Raw genomic sequence first — 17,403 nt, forward strand, 5'->3', positions numbered from 1 at the left:
GCGGGCGGCGGGCGGGGAAGAGGGCACAGACGGGCAAGGGCACCCGGGGGCCCCGCAGAGGCGGCGGCGGCTCGGGGAGAAACCTCAGGCACGGCCGGGCCACCAGGAAAACACGGCCGCGGGATCCCACCGCCACAGACACGAGGGCGGTCCCGCGGCGCCCCGCCTGGGACGCCGGACGGCCCTCGGCCCCCACCGAGACCCGCCTCGCGAGCCCCGGGGTCCCGCCACCGGGGGCCCCGAAGCGACCGCAGCCACGAACCCGACACGCCAGCACCACCATCGCTCGTGATTCTCTCGTCCATCCTCCGGCCCGGTCCCGCTCCGGGAGACCGGCGCGCCCCCACCGTGGGACGCTTTCCCAGGCCCAGGCGGCCCGACCCCGCGCCACGCAAACGCGGTCGTGGGCACCGGTCACGACTCGGCACACGGGAGCGGGCGGAGAGCCGACTCGCGGCGGAGGGGGTCACGCGCCGGACGGAACGCCGTGCGCGCACAGCCCACCGCCCGCCGGCCGCCACGTCCCAACCCGCTGGGACGCCAGGGCCCGGCCCGGCGGGATCCTCCCCCGACTCGGAAGGGGGAGGCGCGGGCCACAGTAGGCGACGAGCCGCGCTCGGCCACCACCGCGGTGGCCGGCGGAAACCCTCGCTCTCCCCCCCGAACCCCGTCGAGGGGGAAGCGGAGGAGGGTCCTCTGCGAGCGAGTCGCTACGGCAGCGCTCCCATGACGGAGGCACAGACAGAGGCGGCAGTCCGGGGGATCCGGTACCCCAAGGCACGCCTCTCGGATCGCTAGAGAAGGCTTTCTCACCGAGGGTGGGTCACACTCCCCCACACGCCAGCCGCCCCTCCTCGGGCCCGCAGAGGCGCCGAGGGACGCCTGGGGAAGGGAGGGGGCCTGCAGTACGAGGAAACACCTGCGTGCGGCCACCTTGAGCGTTCGCGGTCAGGGCGGGGGCCCGGCCGGTGCGCGCGTGCGCGCAACCCCCACGAGGCCCCCCCGTCCACCCGCCTCCTTCCTTCCGAGGCAAAAGCACCCCCGAAGTCAACCCACACACAACCGGTCGGAGGCAGAACGGCAGCCCCTCGGCGGCCGGCCGGCGCACGCGCCACCGGCCCGAACCCACCGCGATCGCTCACACGGCCCGCGCGCACCCGCCAGAGGGGAGCACGGGACGTGCGCTCGCCGGACCAGGCGGACGCCCTTCCCCGCGTGGGAGGGGCGCGTCTCGTCTCACTCGACCGCCTCGAACCCCACACCGACGAGCTCCCTCAGGACCCACGCGCGGACACCGCGGCGGCGACCGGAGGAGGGGGCGCTGGGGGCGGGGACGACACACCACCGCTCGGCCTCGGGCACCTGAGGGACAACCCGGAGCGCTCCAGGAGCACCGCAGAGGCCCAAGCGGAGCCGACGCTCGCGCACGCCCCCCCGAGAGGGCAGCACGACGGGCCGGCGGGACGGCACCCCCCACCGCCGCGGAGGGGGGCCGCCCGCAAGTCCACAACCACTGGAGGCGACAGCGAGGGGTGCCTGCCGCGTCAGAGGGCCCCGCCGACCCGCCCCGCGACGCAGAAGGCGGCGGGCGGGACGGCGAGGTCAGGCCGGGCTCCGCACCCCACACGCCTCCCCCACACGCGCCGCCCGCAGGCGGGGAGAGGAGAGACGAGGGGACCCCGCGGGGCGGAGCGAGAAGAACGGTCCCGTTCGCCACGAACGTCCGCCCCTCGCCCGTCGCGGCTCGGACCCGGCCCGGGAGAGCACGACGTCACCACATCGATCACGAAAGAGCCCCCCGGGAGCGGAGGTCGGCCGGCCGGCCGACGCCCTGCTCCGGGGAAGGGGCGGCGGACAACCCAGCGGAGACGAGAACGCCTGACACGCACGGCACGGAGCCAGCGGGGTGGGGTTGTCGCGGCCGCCCCGGGCGCCCGCAGCGGAGAGCGCACGGGGGCAGGGTGGCCCTCGCCGCCTTCCCCGCCGCCCCCAGGTGGGTCAGAGACCCGGACCCGGGCCGGCACCGGGAGTCGGGACACGCCCGGGCGCGCGGAGGACAGCAGGCCCGCGGGCCCCAGCGGGCGGCTCAAGCAGGAGCACGGCCGGCTAGCCGGGTCACCGGTAGGCCAGAGCCCCGCACGCACCCGGAGTCCCAACCTCTCCAGCGACAGGTCGCCAGAGGACAGCGTGTCAGCAATAACCCGGTGGCCCAAGATGCAGACTCGGAGTGAAAGATATACCTCCCCCGGGGCCGGGAGGTCGTGTCACCGACCACGCCGCCGGCCCAGGAAACGCGCGACACGGACACCTGTCCCCAAAAACGCCACCATCGCAGCCACACACGGAGCGCCCGGGGCCCTCTGGTCAACCCCAGGACACACGCGGGAGCAGCGCCGGGCCAGGGACGCCCTCCCGGCCGCCCGTGCCACACGCAGGGGGCCGGCCCGTGTCCCCAGAGCGGGAGCCGGAAGCATTCTCGGCCGGCCCCTCCTACGACCGGGACACACGAGGGACCGAAGGCCGGCCAGGCGCGACCTCTCGGGCCGCACGCGCGCTCAGGGAGCGCTCTCCGACTCCGCACGGGGACTCGCCAGAAAGGATCGCGGCAGAGGGACCGCGGCCCGGCCCGGGGACCGCTCCCCGGCACCCGGGGGACGGGGGCAGGACGGTCCCCGGCTCCCCACGGGGACTCGGAAACGAATTCGGCCGCCGCCTCAGACGGCCAGGATGAGCGCGGACGGACCCGCGACCGGGCCGGGAAGGGCGTCCCCAGCCTCCCGCGCCACGCGCGGCGGGTCCCCGCGGGTCGCGGCTCGGGCCTCGGGAGCCGCGGCGCGCTGGTCGACCGGCCCGGGCAGCCCCACGCCCGGCTCGGGCCCAGAAGCGCAGCGACAGCCTCCCCCCCACATAAACCTGCACGCCAGAGCTCTGACTCACAAGCGACGCGCCACAGCTCTGGCGCCACCGGGCCAGCCGGGCTGACGACCGCGGGCTTTCCGGAGCTCTGCACAGCTCACAGCGGGGACGGTCCCCTCCCTCGGCAGCTGCCACCGCAGCTCCGGAAGCCGAGAGCGCGATCTAAAAGCGGCCGCCAGATGGAGCCCGACGACCGCCGCGAACGTCAGCGAGACAGATCCGGATGGCAGGGCGGCCCGTGGACCGCAAAAGCGAAACCGTGAGCCGAGAAGCTCTTCCCGAGGCCGAAAACGCAGCCCCTCTGCCCCAACCCCACACACACGGGGCCCAAAACGCGTCTCTGCCTCGACCGCGACAGAGTCAGAAGACAACCCACGGCGCGTGGGTGTTCGGAGATGCATCTCGGAAGCAGGGAGGGAGGGAGGGAGGGAGGGAGAAAGAACACACAAGGACTCGGTCGCGGGTCGCTGCAGACACACGGAGAGGCAAAATGCATGGGCTCTTCCGGAATCCACGCAGAGACAGACGGGGGGGGGGGGGGGGGGGCGGGGAATGGGGAAAAGAGACAGATGGTGAAAGGGAAGGAGGGAGGGAAGGGAGCAGGGAGGGAGGGAGGGAGGAAGAAAATGGAGAAAAGAGAGACAATTTAAAAAACGTAGATACACAGAGAAAACTTTTGAAACACTCCATTTTTACAAGACAGACGGAAAGGAAAGAAACATGAAAAAGAGAGAAAGAATGAGGAAAGAAACGAAGGAAAGAAGGGAAAAAGAAACAGGGAGGAAAGAAAAAAGAAGGAGAGACAGGGAACAAAAGAGAAATAAAGCACGAAGGAGAAAAGATCAGAAAGAGAGAAAGAAGGAAAGGAAGAGAGGAAGAAAAACCTAAAGAAGGAGGGAAAGGAAGAAAGGAAGGAAGAAAAACGTAAAGGAGCGGAAGAAAGAAAACAGAGATAACTACGTACACTTGTTCATTTATTAACATAAATACAACACTTTTCGTACGTAAGCGTAAACGTATTTGTGGACGATCGCTTCTCTATAGAGCGATGTGTATGTATTTGTATAGCAGAAACACCTACGTCTATTATGTAGAAGTATGTTTCTATGCAATCGGTACGTGTTTACGAGACGCGAGAGTAGTAAATGCAAAGATATACGCATTGTCGTTTACATATAAATGTACAAAAATGTTTACATTAATAAATGTCAGTAAATACATGGAAACGAAAGAAATAAAAAAAAAAAAACGAAATGAGTCAACAGGCCGGGCACGGTGGCTCACGCCCGTCATCCCAGCACTTCGAGAGGCCGAGGTGGGCGCATCACATGAGGTCGGGAGTCGGAGACCAGCCTGACCAACACGGAGAGACACGGTGTGCCTACTAAAAACACAAACATCAGCCAAGCCAGGCGTGGGGGTGCCTCCCTGTAATCCCCGCTCATCAGGAGGCTGAGGCAGGAGAAGCCCTCGAACCCGGGAGGCGGAAGGTGCGGTGAGCCAAGATCGCGCCATTGCACTCTAGCCGTGGAAACAAGAGTGAAACTCTGTCTCAAAAGGACGAAACAGAAAGAAAGAAAGAAAGAAAGAAAGAAAGAAAGAAAGACAGACAGACAGAAAGCAAGCAAGCGAGAAAGCAAGCAAGAAAGCAAAAAAGCAGGAAAGAAAGAAAGAAAGAGAAAAGAAAGCAAGAAAGCAAGAAAAAAGAAAGCAAGAAAGAAAGAAAGAAAAAGAAAAGAAAGCAAGAAAGCAAGCAAGAAAGAAAAGAAAGCTAGAAAGAAAACAAAGCAAGAAAGAAAGCAGGAAAGAAAGCAAGAAAGCAAGAAAACAAGAAAGCAAGAAAGCAAGCAAGAAAGAAACAAAAGAAAGCAAGAAAGCAAGAAAACAAGCAAGCAAGAAAGCAAGCAAGAAAGAAACAAAAGAAAGAAAGAAAACAAGAAAGCAAGAAAGCACGAAAGCAAGCAAGCGAGCGAGCGAGCGAGCGAGCGAGCGAGCGAGCGAGAGAGAGAGAGAGGCTGGGCGCTGTGGCTCACGCCTGTCATCCCAGCACTTTGGGAGGCCAAGGCAGGCGGACCACCTGAGGTTGGGAGTTGGAGACCAGCCTGACCAACATGGAAAAACACCGTCTCTACTAAAAGTACAAACATCAGCCAGGCACGGTGGCCCATGCCTGTAATCCCAGCTAATCAGGAGGCTGAGGCAGGAGAATCGCTTGAACCTGGGAGGCGGAGGGTGCGGTGAGCCGAGATCGCGCCATTGCCCTCTAGCCTGGGCAACAAGAGTGAAACTCTGTCTCAAAAAAAAAAAAAAAAAAGGAAGAAGAAGAAGAAAAAAAGAAAGTAATGAAAGAAAGAAAGAAAAAGAAAGAAAGAAAGAAAGAAAAGGCAAGGCCAGGCAAGGCCAGGCAAGGCCAGGCAAGGCAAATCTACCTGCTTTCCCTACATCTGGGGAGAATCGGGAAAGTCCCCAACAACAACAAGGCCTAAAGTGGAGCTGCCATCTGTCAAACCCGAGCGGAAGAGTCCACGCGGGTTAAAGACACGAAGAAAGACAAGGAAACCATCGACCGAGGAGAAGAACAATCTGGCCCAGCCAGGGTCTGTCTCCTGAGGTTGTCTGGGCAACCAGGGAATGGGACGGAGGGAGGGCGGGCCTCCGAGACTCCGTCTCGAAACATAAATCATGATAATAAAATAAAATTAAGTTAAAAAAAAGAAATCACGCATAATTCCTAACGTGTTTGATGCCTCGAAAGGCGAGAGGCGTACGTACGTGTATGTCACGGTGGGGTTGTTTTTTGTTGTTGTTGTTGTTGTTGTTGTTTTTTCTTTTTCCCCGGAAACTCACTTTTTAATTATTTTGTTGCATTTCATTTTCATTTTCATTTTTTTCAAGTCCAGGGTCGCAAGCATGGCAATACCCCTTCTCTACTAAGGTACAATAATTAGAGGGGCATTATTGCTGGTGACTGTAATCCCAGCCACTCAGGAGGATTAGACTGGAGAATCGCTTCAAACCGGGAGATATTTGCTGCAGTGAACCGAGTGTGCACCACTGCATTCCAGCCTGCGTGGCTGAGCGAGAGTCCTTCTTAAAAAAAAAAAAAAAAAGACACAAGAAAGAACAGACCAAAATACTCCACTGTTTCAGAACGTTTCCCCAGAATACCCGGAACCCCCTGAGTCAGGTCCAGGAGGTGGTGCTTTATTTTACTTCTCTCTCTCTCTTTCTCTCTCTCTCTCTCTCTCTTTCTTCCCTGTTATTTGTTTTTGAAGCATACATTGCAAGATTGTTTCATAGGTAAACTTCTGAGTAGGGGGTTCAGTGTGCCGATGATTTCCTCACCCGGATTCTCAGCGCAGTACCCCACAGTTTTTGTATTTTGCTCGTTTTGCTTTGTCCTGAAGCTGTCTGTCCTTCCACACCTCCTCCCTCAAGTAGGCTCCTGCGTCTCTCCTCCCCCTAGTTCTTCCCATGCATTCTCATTATTTAGTTCCCACTTATGGGTGAGAACACGCGGTATATAGATGATTGTTGCTTTCATCTTCGCTGGTGGTGATGAAAGAGGAATGACACTACATCGACCCTTAGGACGCTCCCCTCCATCCCCACCCTACACCCCCTCCCCACGCACACCGTCTTTCCTGAACCCCGTCCTGAAACCCAACAAACGAAGAAAGACAGAAATTAAAGTAAGAGTTCAGCCACCAAGGCGGTGGAGGGGGGGAATCTCAAAGGGTGAGCAAGCGATGGGGTTCGGGGGATGTCATGGCCTAGGTAGCAACATTAGGGGACTGACTTTCCAGCCCCCCCCACACTCCCTAATCCTCAGCCATCACTTTGGCGTTCATCCAAGGAAGGCTCTTCTCAGGGACTACAGACCTAACCTCTCTGGATTTCTATAGGATAAGATGTTATGGACGGACGCGGGGCTCACGCCTTTAATCTCAGCACTTTGGGTGGTCAAGTTGGGTGGTACGCCTCAGGTTGGGTGTTCTAGACCAGCCTGACCATTATGGAGCTACCTAGTCTCTATGAAAAAAAAAAAAATAATTAGCCAGGCCTGGCGGTGTTTGCCTGTGGTTTCACCTACTCGAAAAGGTGAAGACTGGAAAATCTCTTGAACACAGGCGGCAGAGGTTACGGTGAGCTGAGGTCGCGCCACTGAACTCCAGCCTGGGCAATAAGAGCGAAACTCCACCTGAAAGACAGAAAAAAAAAAAAAAAAGAAAAGAAAAGGAAGAAGATTTTATGAAGTACAGTTTATATCAATCGGCTCTCACTGTACCTTGAGAGATTCCGAAAATCGCTACTTAATGACAGAAGAAAACACCAGCTAACAGGTTTTCGGGAAAATACACATCTTCCTAAAATCGGTAAAATCTACTTCAACTGAAAAGAGATAAGTAAAGTAAAAACTACAAACAAAACAAAACGTGAAAACAAACACAGACCAAAGCATCGCTTGTGGAAATATTATGGAAGCAAATTCTCACATTTTAGAAAGAGTTTCTATGTTAGGCAAATACCAATAAGGCCCAGGGAAGATCTGGGAAATGTGGCAGCGTGCACCATTTTGAGGGCTGAAATCCGTCTGGGTCTCTGCTTTCATCACAGCTCTTTTTCTTGGGCGGGCGAATACCTGCAGTTCATGAGTTCAAGAGCAGTCTGGGCAACATAGCAAAATTTTGACTACTAAAAAGGTGAATGTTAGCTGGGTATGGTGTCACACAGAATTAGGTTCCAAGAGGAAGCATCAGAAATACCCGTGGTCCGCAGTCAATAAATGAAGTGAGTTTACAAGTTTGTAGTGTCATTGCTGCCTCGAAAGGCAAGAGGCATATGTTTGTGTCACTGTGGGTTTCTATTTTTTCTTGGAAACTCACTTATTTTTAATTACTTTTTTTTTTTAGATGGAGTCTGACTCTGTCACCCAAGCTGGAATCCAGTGGCATGATGTGGGCTGACTGCAATCTCCATCTCCCGGCTTCAACAGATTCTACTACCTCAGCATATCGAGTAGCTGGGACTACAGGTGCGTGCCACCACACCTGGTTAATTTTTGTATCCTTCGTACAGACAGAGTTTGACTATGTTGGCCAGGCTGGTCTCAAACTCCTGACCTCTTAATCCTCCCACCTCCGCCTAGCAAACTGCTGAGATGACAGTAGTGACCCACTGCACCCAGCCTACTGGTTTATTTTTAAAAATAGCAATTTGGGTCAGGCGCAGTGTGTCTCGCCTCTCTATATCAACCAACATTCTTTCTCGAATCTGATGACCTGGGACCTCCCAGCATTTTGGGAGGCCAAGGCCACAGGATTCCTGGAAGTTGGAGTTCAAGACCAGCCTAGGCAACATGGTGAAACCCTGTCTTTACTAAAAAGGTAAAAGTTAGCTGGGTATGGTGGCACGTGCCTGTTATCCCAGCTACTCGAGAGGCTAAGGGAAGAGAATCGCTGGAACCTGGGAGGCGGCGGTTGCAGTGGCCCGACACTGCGCCATGGCCTGACCAACAGAACAAGACTCCATCTCAAATAAATTAATAAATACGTTAGTTAATCGAAAAGTATAAAAAGAAAACCGCAAGGACTTGGCGGGAATGCACGGGAATGCTTCTCTCTTTCCTAAAGATCAGAGCAGAAACACAGTACCATCAGGTTGACATACAGGCCATTCTGAATCTCTTCTCACTGTGCTCAACTGACACCAAAGAAGGGCAGGTTTCCATGCCGCCCGTTCATCATCACCGCTCTCGTCAAGTATAATTGCGGAGTCATGACTACACAGAGATCTCTCAACCCACCAACTGCGTCCTTACTTTTATGAGTGCAGTTGAAAGAATAAACAGGGCATTTAGCGAAGTGATCATCATATGTTCTTTCGTCTCCCATGTCTCTCATGAAACCAATCAAATTCGTGGTCCACTTTTCCCCCACCCTTCGAACATCCACAGAGCACCAAAATAAAAGAGCAGTGAATGCATTTTACGCGACAAGGAGGAAAAACAACAAAGTGAAAGTCACAGAGGCTCGTGATACACAGGGAGATACAGAATAAGGAGAATTTTCCAAAATCCACACTAAGACAGACAGACAGAGGGACGGAAAGAAACAAATGAAGAAAAGACAGAGAGAGAGTAAGGAAGATCAAGAAAAAGAAAATAGACAGAGATGTAAAGGGAAGAAAGATGAAAAAGAAAACCGAAAGACATAGAAACAGAAAAAAAAAAAGAATGAGAAATGAGAGAAAAAAGGGAGGAAGAAAAAGAGAAGAAAAAGAAAAGACAGAAAGAAAGAGAAAGAAAAAAAGACAAAAAATGAAGGAAATAAAAAAGAGGGCAGGGCATCGTGGCTCACACCTATCATCCCAGCACTTTGGGAGGCTGAGGTGGAAGAATTGCTAGAGCCTAGGACTTTGAGACCAGCCCTGGCAACACAGTGAGACCCCGTCTCTACTGAAAAAGAAAAGAAAAGAAAAAAATCCGGGCATCGTGATGGCAGGAGCCTGTGGTCCCAGATCCTTTGGAGCCTGAGTTGAGAACATCGCTTGGGCTCGGGAGGTGGAGGCTGCAGCGGGCCTTGGTCAGACAAATGCTCTGCAGTCTGTTTCCCAGGCTGTCTTGAACTCCCAAGCTCTAGCGAACTGCCCTCCTCAGCCTCCGAAATTGCAGCCGCCACAACCAACGGTCCTGAAGGTGTCACTGACAGATTTTACTATACAGGGTGTTTCGCCATATTTCGAATTTGAACCCAGGAATTTGAAGCTGCAGTTACCCAAAGTCGCGCCACTGCACTGCACTCTGGGTGATAGAGGAAGACTCCATCTCTAAATAATTACATAAATAATAAAAACAATAACAATAACGACAAACAATAATACAAAGAAATAATAACAAACAGCAGTAATAATAAACAAACTCATGGGAGTGAAAAACTATAAAAGGTAATTTAGATCACAATGAATTGCAGTTTATTTCAAGGAATTTTTTTCTTTAACCTGTCTCTCTTACCTTCTGAAACACTCAGACTGGAGGGCAAGGCATGATCACGGCTCGCTTCAGCTTCGACATCACAGAATTAAGTGACTCCTGTAGTCTCAGCCACTTGGAAGGCTGAGATAGGAAGATCACCTGAGGGAGCCCTGGAAAGTCGAGGCGGCGGTGAGCCGAGATTGCATTCTTACACTCCAACCTGCCTCAAAAACTACAAATAAATAAAAGGTAAATGTAAAACAACAGCAACTTCAGTGTGTAGAAAGAGGAGCAAGAAAAATAAAAGAAAAACAAAACGAAGAGAAACTGAAAGTACTGTGGAAACAGTTGGAGAGGAAGAAACAACGCAAGGAAAAAGCGACACCTAGTGAATGCGGGCGGTACTGCTGCTGACCAAAGTTATCTGGTCTACCGTAGAAATCCCAAGTTGACGGTCAAGTCCAACGCTTGCCGCGGACATGAGGTGGGCACGGCGACCCGAGACCTGAGGACCGGGGCCTTAGGCCCTGGTCCCTGGTCTTCCAGACAGAGAAGCCCGCGGCCTTGTCAACTGGATGTTGCTTGCCTCCCGCAGTCGGTTGATTCGCGGGCTGATCGGGAAGCCAAATGCCAGCATCTAATCGACAGGGTCCACCCTAAAGACCAAATGCGGTGCTCGCGGAGGGAAGCGATCAGACGCAGTTGGAACCTTATCACACAGAACCGGCCCAGGTTTGAGGCCGTCTAACTTGGCAGACCTGCCAGCCATTTCCCTGCAGTCCACTGGTTAACCCGGGCAGAGAAGAGGAGTAAAGACACAACGGTAGTGACTAGCTAGTCTTTCATCCCAGCACCCCTGGGGCGGGGAGAGGGACTGTGACCCAAACAGCCACCCACGGGCATCGCGCGAACACTACTCAGACAGGGACTGCAGGGGCAAAACCTCTGACACCCGCGCCTCAGCCATTCGCACGAGGCTCGAAGAATCCGGTCCCAACTCGTGGAGGAATTCCCAGCGGGGTGGGAGAAAGAAGCTCAATCAGAGAGGTGGAACATCGAGCAGGGGCACCAACCCTACCTCGCAACCCCCAGCGCTGCATCTTGGAAAGCCCGCTGTTGGGGAACGACCCCTCCCAAATGCACGGCCAACGCCAACGTTATCTCGCGAGAGACAGCCCTGCATGCCCTGGGGCTCCGGGGCGGGGGGCCTGAGCAGGCCCCGGAACTAAGTCCCCGGGGGCAAAAGGAGGGAAGAAGGAAGGTAGAGGTCCAGGGCTGAATTATACAGAACACGCCACAACGCTAGGTTTCCCGCACACTGGTTGAGAGACCCTTGTGTGGAGGGCTGACTTTCAATAGGTTGCAGTGAGGGAGTTGCTCTGCTCCATAGGAAACCCTGACCCAGATGCAGGGCGTTTACGAATAGTTTAGTATCAGATTACCCATAGGCATGTTATGTGACGGGCCAGGGAGCAAACCCCTTTCTGGCCGCACCCCGTTTTTTAGGATGATGGGCTCTCCGCACCGGAGCCAGGTCTTGGCGCACAGCGGGGCGGAGCGTCCGGCCGGTGGCAAAGGCTGGGGACTGGCTATCTGAGGCCAACCGAGTCTTGCCAGCGCTGCTGCATCTTTTCTACTGGGCGGGATTCTGACTTAGAGGCGTTCAGTCATAATCCCACAGATGGTAGCTTCGCCCCATTGGTTCCTCAGCCAAGCACATACACCAAATGTGTGAAACTTTGATTCCTCTCATACTCAGCAGGATTACCATGGTAGCAACACATGGGCAACAACACATGGAGAACACACGCAGTAAAACTAACCTGTCTCACATGGGTCTAACCATGATGCTTTCCAGGGAATGCATTCCGCTTTTAGGTGAATCCATTCCACTTTGCCTTGCCCTTCACAAAGAAAAGAGAACTCGATGGCCACAGTGGCTCACGCCTGTAATCCCGGCACATTGAGAGGCTGAGGCCGACGGATCACCTGATGGCAGGAGTTCGAGTCCAGCGTGGCCAACATGGTTAAACCCTGTCTCTATGAAAATACAAAAATTAGCTGGGCATAATAGCGGGTGCCTGTTATCCCAGCTCCTCGGTAGGCTGAGGCAGGAGAATCGCTTGAAACCAGGAAGCGGATGTTGCAGTGAGCCGAGATCGCTCCATGGGGCTCCATCCTGAGCCTCTAAGCGAGACTCCAGCTCAAAAAAGAAAAAAAAAAAAAAAGAAACGAGAACTCTCTCTAGGGCTCCCATCTGCTTTTGCTGAATCAGAGACTGTGATTGCCGGCAAAGGTTGAGAGGAGGGCGCAGGGGAAAAAAGGGGGAGGAGCAAAGGCTGGAGGCACAATAGCTCACTCTGGAACGTTTCCAAGTTTAGTGGGGACAATTTTGAAACAAGCTGACTCTGGAAATTACACAGAATTCATAGTATTATTGCTTTTTTGAAGGGTGAGCGGTTCATGATTTTTTTTCTCAGCATTTATTCATTTACTTGTAGTAAGTGCATTTAGTTTCATACAGTTTACATACAACTGGTTTGACTGTATCTGCAGAGATTTAGGATAGGTTTCTTACTGATAAGTCCTAGGGTGGAGCTACAATGCACTTTCCGTTGTGAACCCTGAAAACTTGAGAGAGGTCTCAGTTAATTTAGAAAGTTTACGTAACCAAGGTTCAGGACGCATACCCGTGACAGCCTCAGAGGGTTCTGAGGACGTGTGCCTAAGGTAAACAGAGAACATTGTCGTTTATACATTCTAGGGAGACATAAGACATCAATCAAAGTATGCAAGATGAACATTGGTTCGGTCTGCAAAGGCGGGACAACTTAGCAAACGCGGGAAGACTGAAAGTGAGGAGGGGACTTCCTGGTCACAGGTAGTTAAGAGACAAATGGTTGCATTCTTTGGAGTTTCTAATTAGCCTCTCCAAAGGAGGCAATCAAATATGCATTTATCGCTTGAAACCAGGAGGCGAATGTTGCAGTGAGCCGAGATCGCTCCATTGGGCTCCAGCTTCAGCATCTGAGCGAGACTCCATCTCAAAAAAGGAAAAAAAAAAAAAAAGAGAAAAGAGCAGAGCAGTGACTTTGAATAGAATGGCAGGTTGGCCCTAAACAGTTGCCAGCTTGACTTTTCCCTTTACTTTAGTGATTTGGAAGCCCCAAGATTTATTTTTCTTTCACAAACACAATTTTTAAAACCCAGGTGGAAGTGTTCATGCTTACTGAAAAAAAAAAAAAAAAGGGAAGAAAGAAAAATGATAGGCCAGGCGCCCTGGCTTATTCCTGTAATCCCAGCACTTTAAGAGGCTGAGGTGGGTGGATCATCCGAAGTCAGGACTTCGAGACCAGACTGGCCAACATGGCGAAATAACGTCCCTACTGAAAAAACAAAAATTAGCCGGGAGTAGAGGCAGGCACATGTAATACCAGCTACTGGGGAGGCTGAGGCAGGAGAATCGCTTGAATCCAGGAGGCAGAGTTGCAGTGAGCCGAGATGGCGCCATTGCACTTCAACCTGGGCTACAAGAGCGCAACTGTCTCTGTCTCTAAATAAATAAAGAAATAAGCATTCCCAGCCAGGGTGGAGGTTTCCTACGCAACAAGGCATTGGGGGAGGGACGGAAGGAGTGCCTCTGAGGTCAGGGTGGGGCCCGAGAGAAACCAGTTTTCCCTGGCTGTGCGCGGGCGGCCAGAAGTTTTGGTGTGATGCCTCGATTTTCAGTAACAGTGACCGCTAGGTGACGCCAAATGACAACCGAAAGACCTGCCAGCCTGGAATAAGTGGGGTCACTGGGTTAGGGGTTGTCAAGGAAGGAGAAAGAGATGGAGGCACATGGGGTCGCCGGTCTTCTGATCTCTCTTGGATTACGTTTCCGGGCCCGAGACACCCTCCCAGACAATCCCCGCAGCTCTTCAACCAGTGTCCCTGGGGAAAAGATTATCAGTTCTCAGAAAACATTCAGACAGGCAAGCACATGCGCTCACGTGAGCACATGATAAGTATACAAGTTTATATGTGATAGTGAGCTTTCTTTTGCAAAACGTCTTCGTGATGGATTTCACTACATAGTATTGTTGAAAACATCAAATTATAGGAGTGAGCACAGTGGCTCAAGCCTGTAATCCCAGGACTTCTGAAGACCAAGGTGGGAGGCTGGATAGAGGACAGGAGTTTGAGACTAACCTGGACAACACATCGAGAGAGATTACCACTACTTCAAAATATTGCCCAGCATTGTGGCACATGCCTATATTTTCAGCTACTCAGGAAGCTGAGGCAGGAGGATTGCTTAAGCCCAGGATTCAACGTTGCAGTGGGTGAGCTGTGCACAGGCGACCAGAGTTTTTTTGTTCTCTACAGCTTACATTTTCAATAATGGTTGCCGCTAGTTGTCGCCCAAAGACAACTAAAACACGTGTCATCCTGGAATACGTGGGATCCCTGATGAAGGGGTGGGTGAGGAAGTGGGAGGGGACGGAGGCACACGGGGTCGCCCATTTTCTCATGATTCCCGTTGGACAACGTTTCTGGGTGCAGAGCATCTTCCCAGAAAGTCCCCAAAACGATTCAACCAGAGCTCCTGAAAAAAACAGTCGCATTCTCCGCCCATCGGATCATCCGGAATTTCCATTTATCCATTGAGAAGAATGCTCCATTGGAGTTTGGCGCAGGTTACGGTTAGAGGCAGGGGCTGCCTCAGACAGAAGTCTAGTCTACAGAGTTTCACATTAGACCCTAGGTTCAATCTCTCACAAACTCAGAGTAGCAATATCTGTCACAGTAGAATGAAGTGCATGAAATGCATGCTCCAAAGAAAGCGTGTTTCACACAGATGATTTGCACACTTCTTCTTGTCCCTAGGCCAGTTGTTTCTTCCAAAATACCCATTACTCAGTCGTTCACCCTCTAGTGAAGCAGGTAGGAATCTTGTTCTATGAATCCTGGAGTTTCAATATTTGACATCATGAGAAGAACCTGAATGCTATCCTAGCCTGGTAGCAATAAGGTACCATTTCTCAGAAAACACGCACCTATGAACACAAGCAAGCATGTATACACACATGCCCGCAACATATCTATACAATTTTACACTGTGATAGTGAGCTTTCTTTCCCTAGATAACTTCGTAATAGCTTTCACTACATAGTATTGTTTAAAATATCAAATTATAGGTGCTGGGTGTGGTGGTTTGACTCCAGTCAAAGCACTTTGCAGGCAAAGCTTGGTGAATCGCTTGAGGTGGGGAGTGTGAGAACAGCCTGGAAAACACAGCAAAATCTAATCTCTACTAAAAATGACACAAAATTAACTAGGCGTTGTGGGGTGCACCTATAGTCTCAGCTACTTAAGAGGTTGAGGCAAGGATTGCTTAAGACCAGGAGTTTGAGATACTATGATACTCACTCCCGCAACACTGCTGTGGCCCTTGAATTGGCTACATGACCAATGACATGGAAGGAACATGATTACATAATTCCTGGCAAAAAAAATTAGAAAAACTTTTGTGGATAAACCTCTCACTGGGTAAATTACATAAAGATATGTCTGTTCTATATGAATCCCTGCTAAGGGGTAGCCGTATCAGAGCAGGATTTTGATAATGTTGTGGACAGAATGTCTTGTTCCGTGAGTATGGGTCATTCTTACTTCCCTGTCGCCCCCATCATCACCCAATGGGCTTATTAACAAGGTGAATATAGTAGCAGAAATAGAAGCAATGCACGGGCTAAGCAACATGAACTTTGAATCCCAAAGGCCAGTCTGGCTACCGTCAGTTCTGAATGTTTAATTTGACAGCAGCACAGATCTACACTGAGTCTTTGATATGACATCGTTTCCAGGGTGATCCACCAGGCAACTGGTAGTAAATTTATTACGTTGAATAACTTTTATAATATAGGCGGCACAGTTTGTACTCACTGGAGTAGGCTCTTACTATGGATGCAAATTTGCTTTCCCTGGGTGGAATTCTGCCAAAACTACCCTCCATGGACTCACAGAATCCCTCATCCATCCCTATGATATTCCACTTAGCATTGCTCAGACCAAGAAACTCACTTCACAGCCAAAGTGTAGCAGTGTGCTCATCTTCACGGATGTCAGTGGACTTACCATGCTTTCCATTATCCGGAAGCAACTGGATTAATAGAATGATAGGTTTGTGAGCACTTCCAGCCACCCTAACACCTATATCTCCCTGTGCACCCTAAGGGACTCCACAGAATGGTGAATTAGATACATATATCCAAAGGAACTACATACATTTGCGTTCCCCCATCCAAACCTCCAATCTTATGTAGTTTAATATTTAAAGTTGCTGAAGTTAGCTGTAGACAAAGGACAAAAATTAGAAATGCAGAGGGAATGGGCTCCTCAATGTGGGTAAAGGAGAGACTTACAAGACCTGCTTAATGTGGCTTTTTGCAGTCTTTTTGCTGCTCACAGCTGAACCACATGAACTTCTAGTGTTTTGGACTCATCCAAGCCTCAACATTAGCTTTAAGAGCTCCTTGATCTTTCCAGCAGGAGAAAAATGAACATGCAAAGCTCTCAGTTTCATTGTTATAATCCTCTCAAGGATCAGTATCATTAGAAGACAGCAGAGTCTTGATCTCTTGTTTCACCAAACTAACCACTTGGCCGAGAGAATTTGCTGTTGGTCCTGGGGGAACTTCTCATATCCCTTGCAAGCTCTTCAAGTATTTGTTCCTTTTCCCCTTTCAGAAAGTTGTGTTTATCTCAGCATGCCATTCTCATCTCCAAAATTAAATAATTGTGAAGTATCTAAGATTTTATAGTATTTGTAAACCAACATATTAACCTTCCATTTTCATCGATGCTGGTAGAAGGATGAGACACTGAAGTATGAAAAAAAATACCTACTATTTACTGCTTACCTGGAGGCAAAAGCGTCATATTTGTATTAGTTCTCCTTGTCCATACTACATTTTTTAGGATTTCAGAAGGCTCAGATGGACATTGTACATGGGGAAGATTTGTGTCACAGCTGAGCAGACTCAAGACTAAGAAACCTCAATCTTTTTAAAGTAGGTTACATGGAAACCTGTGTAACCTTTGCGTTACAGAGAAAAATTGTCTTTATTATATTGATTGAGTAATTTATCTGCCATTCACCTGAAGAGAAAAACTACTACCCTTTTTCCAGGTTATTTGTGTACAAAAATCTTTGAAAAATAGCCTGGAACAGGACAGGTATGTGATGTAAGACACAACAAAACAACAAAATCTAAGAGACTTGTGGAGAACTACATCTCAGTAGCATGCATCTTTTCCATGAAATGTTGCACTAAGCAATCCTGTGATAAAAAGAAATCCATTGAAGACTTTCGACATGAAGACTAACCTCGGTTGTTTTGTGTTGTGGGATTGGTCAAGTGATTCTCCAGTGTCAGCCTCCAAAGTAGCTGGGAATACAGGCTCCCAAGACCACGCTCAGCTTATTTTTGTATTTTTAGTAGACGCGGGGTTTTACCATATTGGCCAGA

The sequence above is a fragment of the Pan paniscus genome, chromosome 22 (genome assembly GCF_029289425.2).
Source record: "Pan paniscus chromosome 22, NHGRI_mPanPan1-v2.0_pri, whole genome shotgun sequence".
Taxonomy (NCBI): domain Eukaryota; kingdom Metazoa; phylum Chordata; class Mammalia; order Primates; family Hominidae; genus Pan; species Pan paniscus.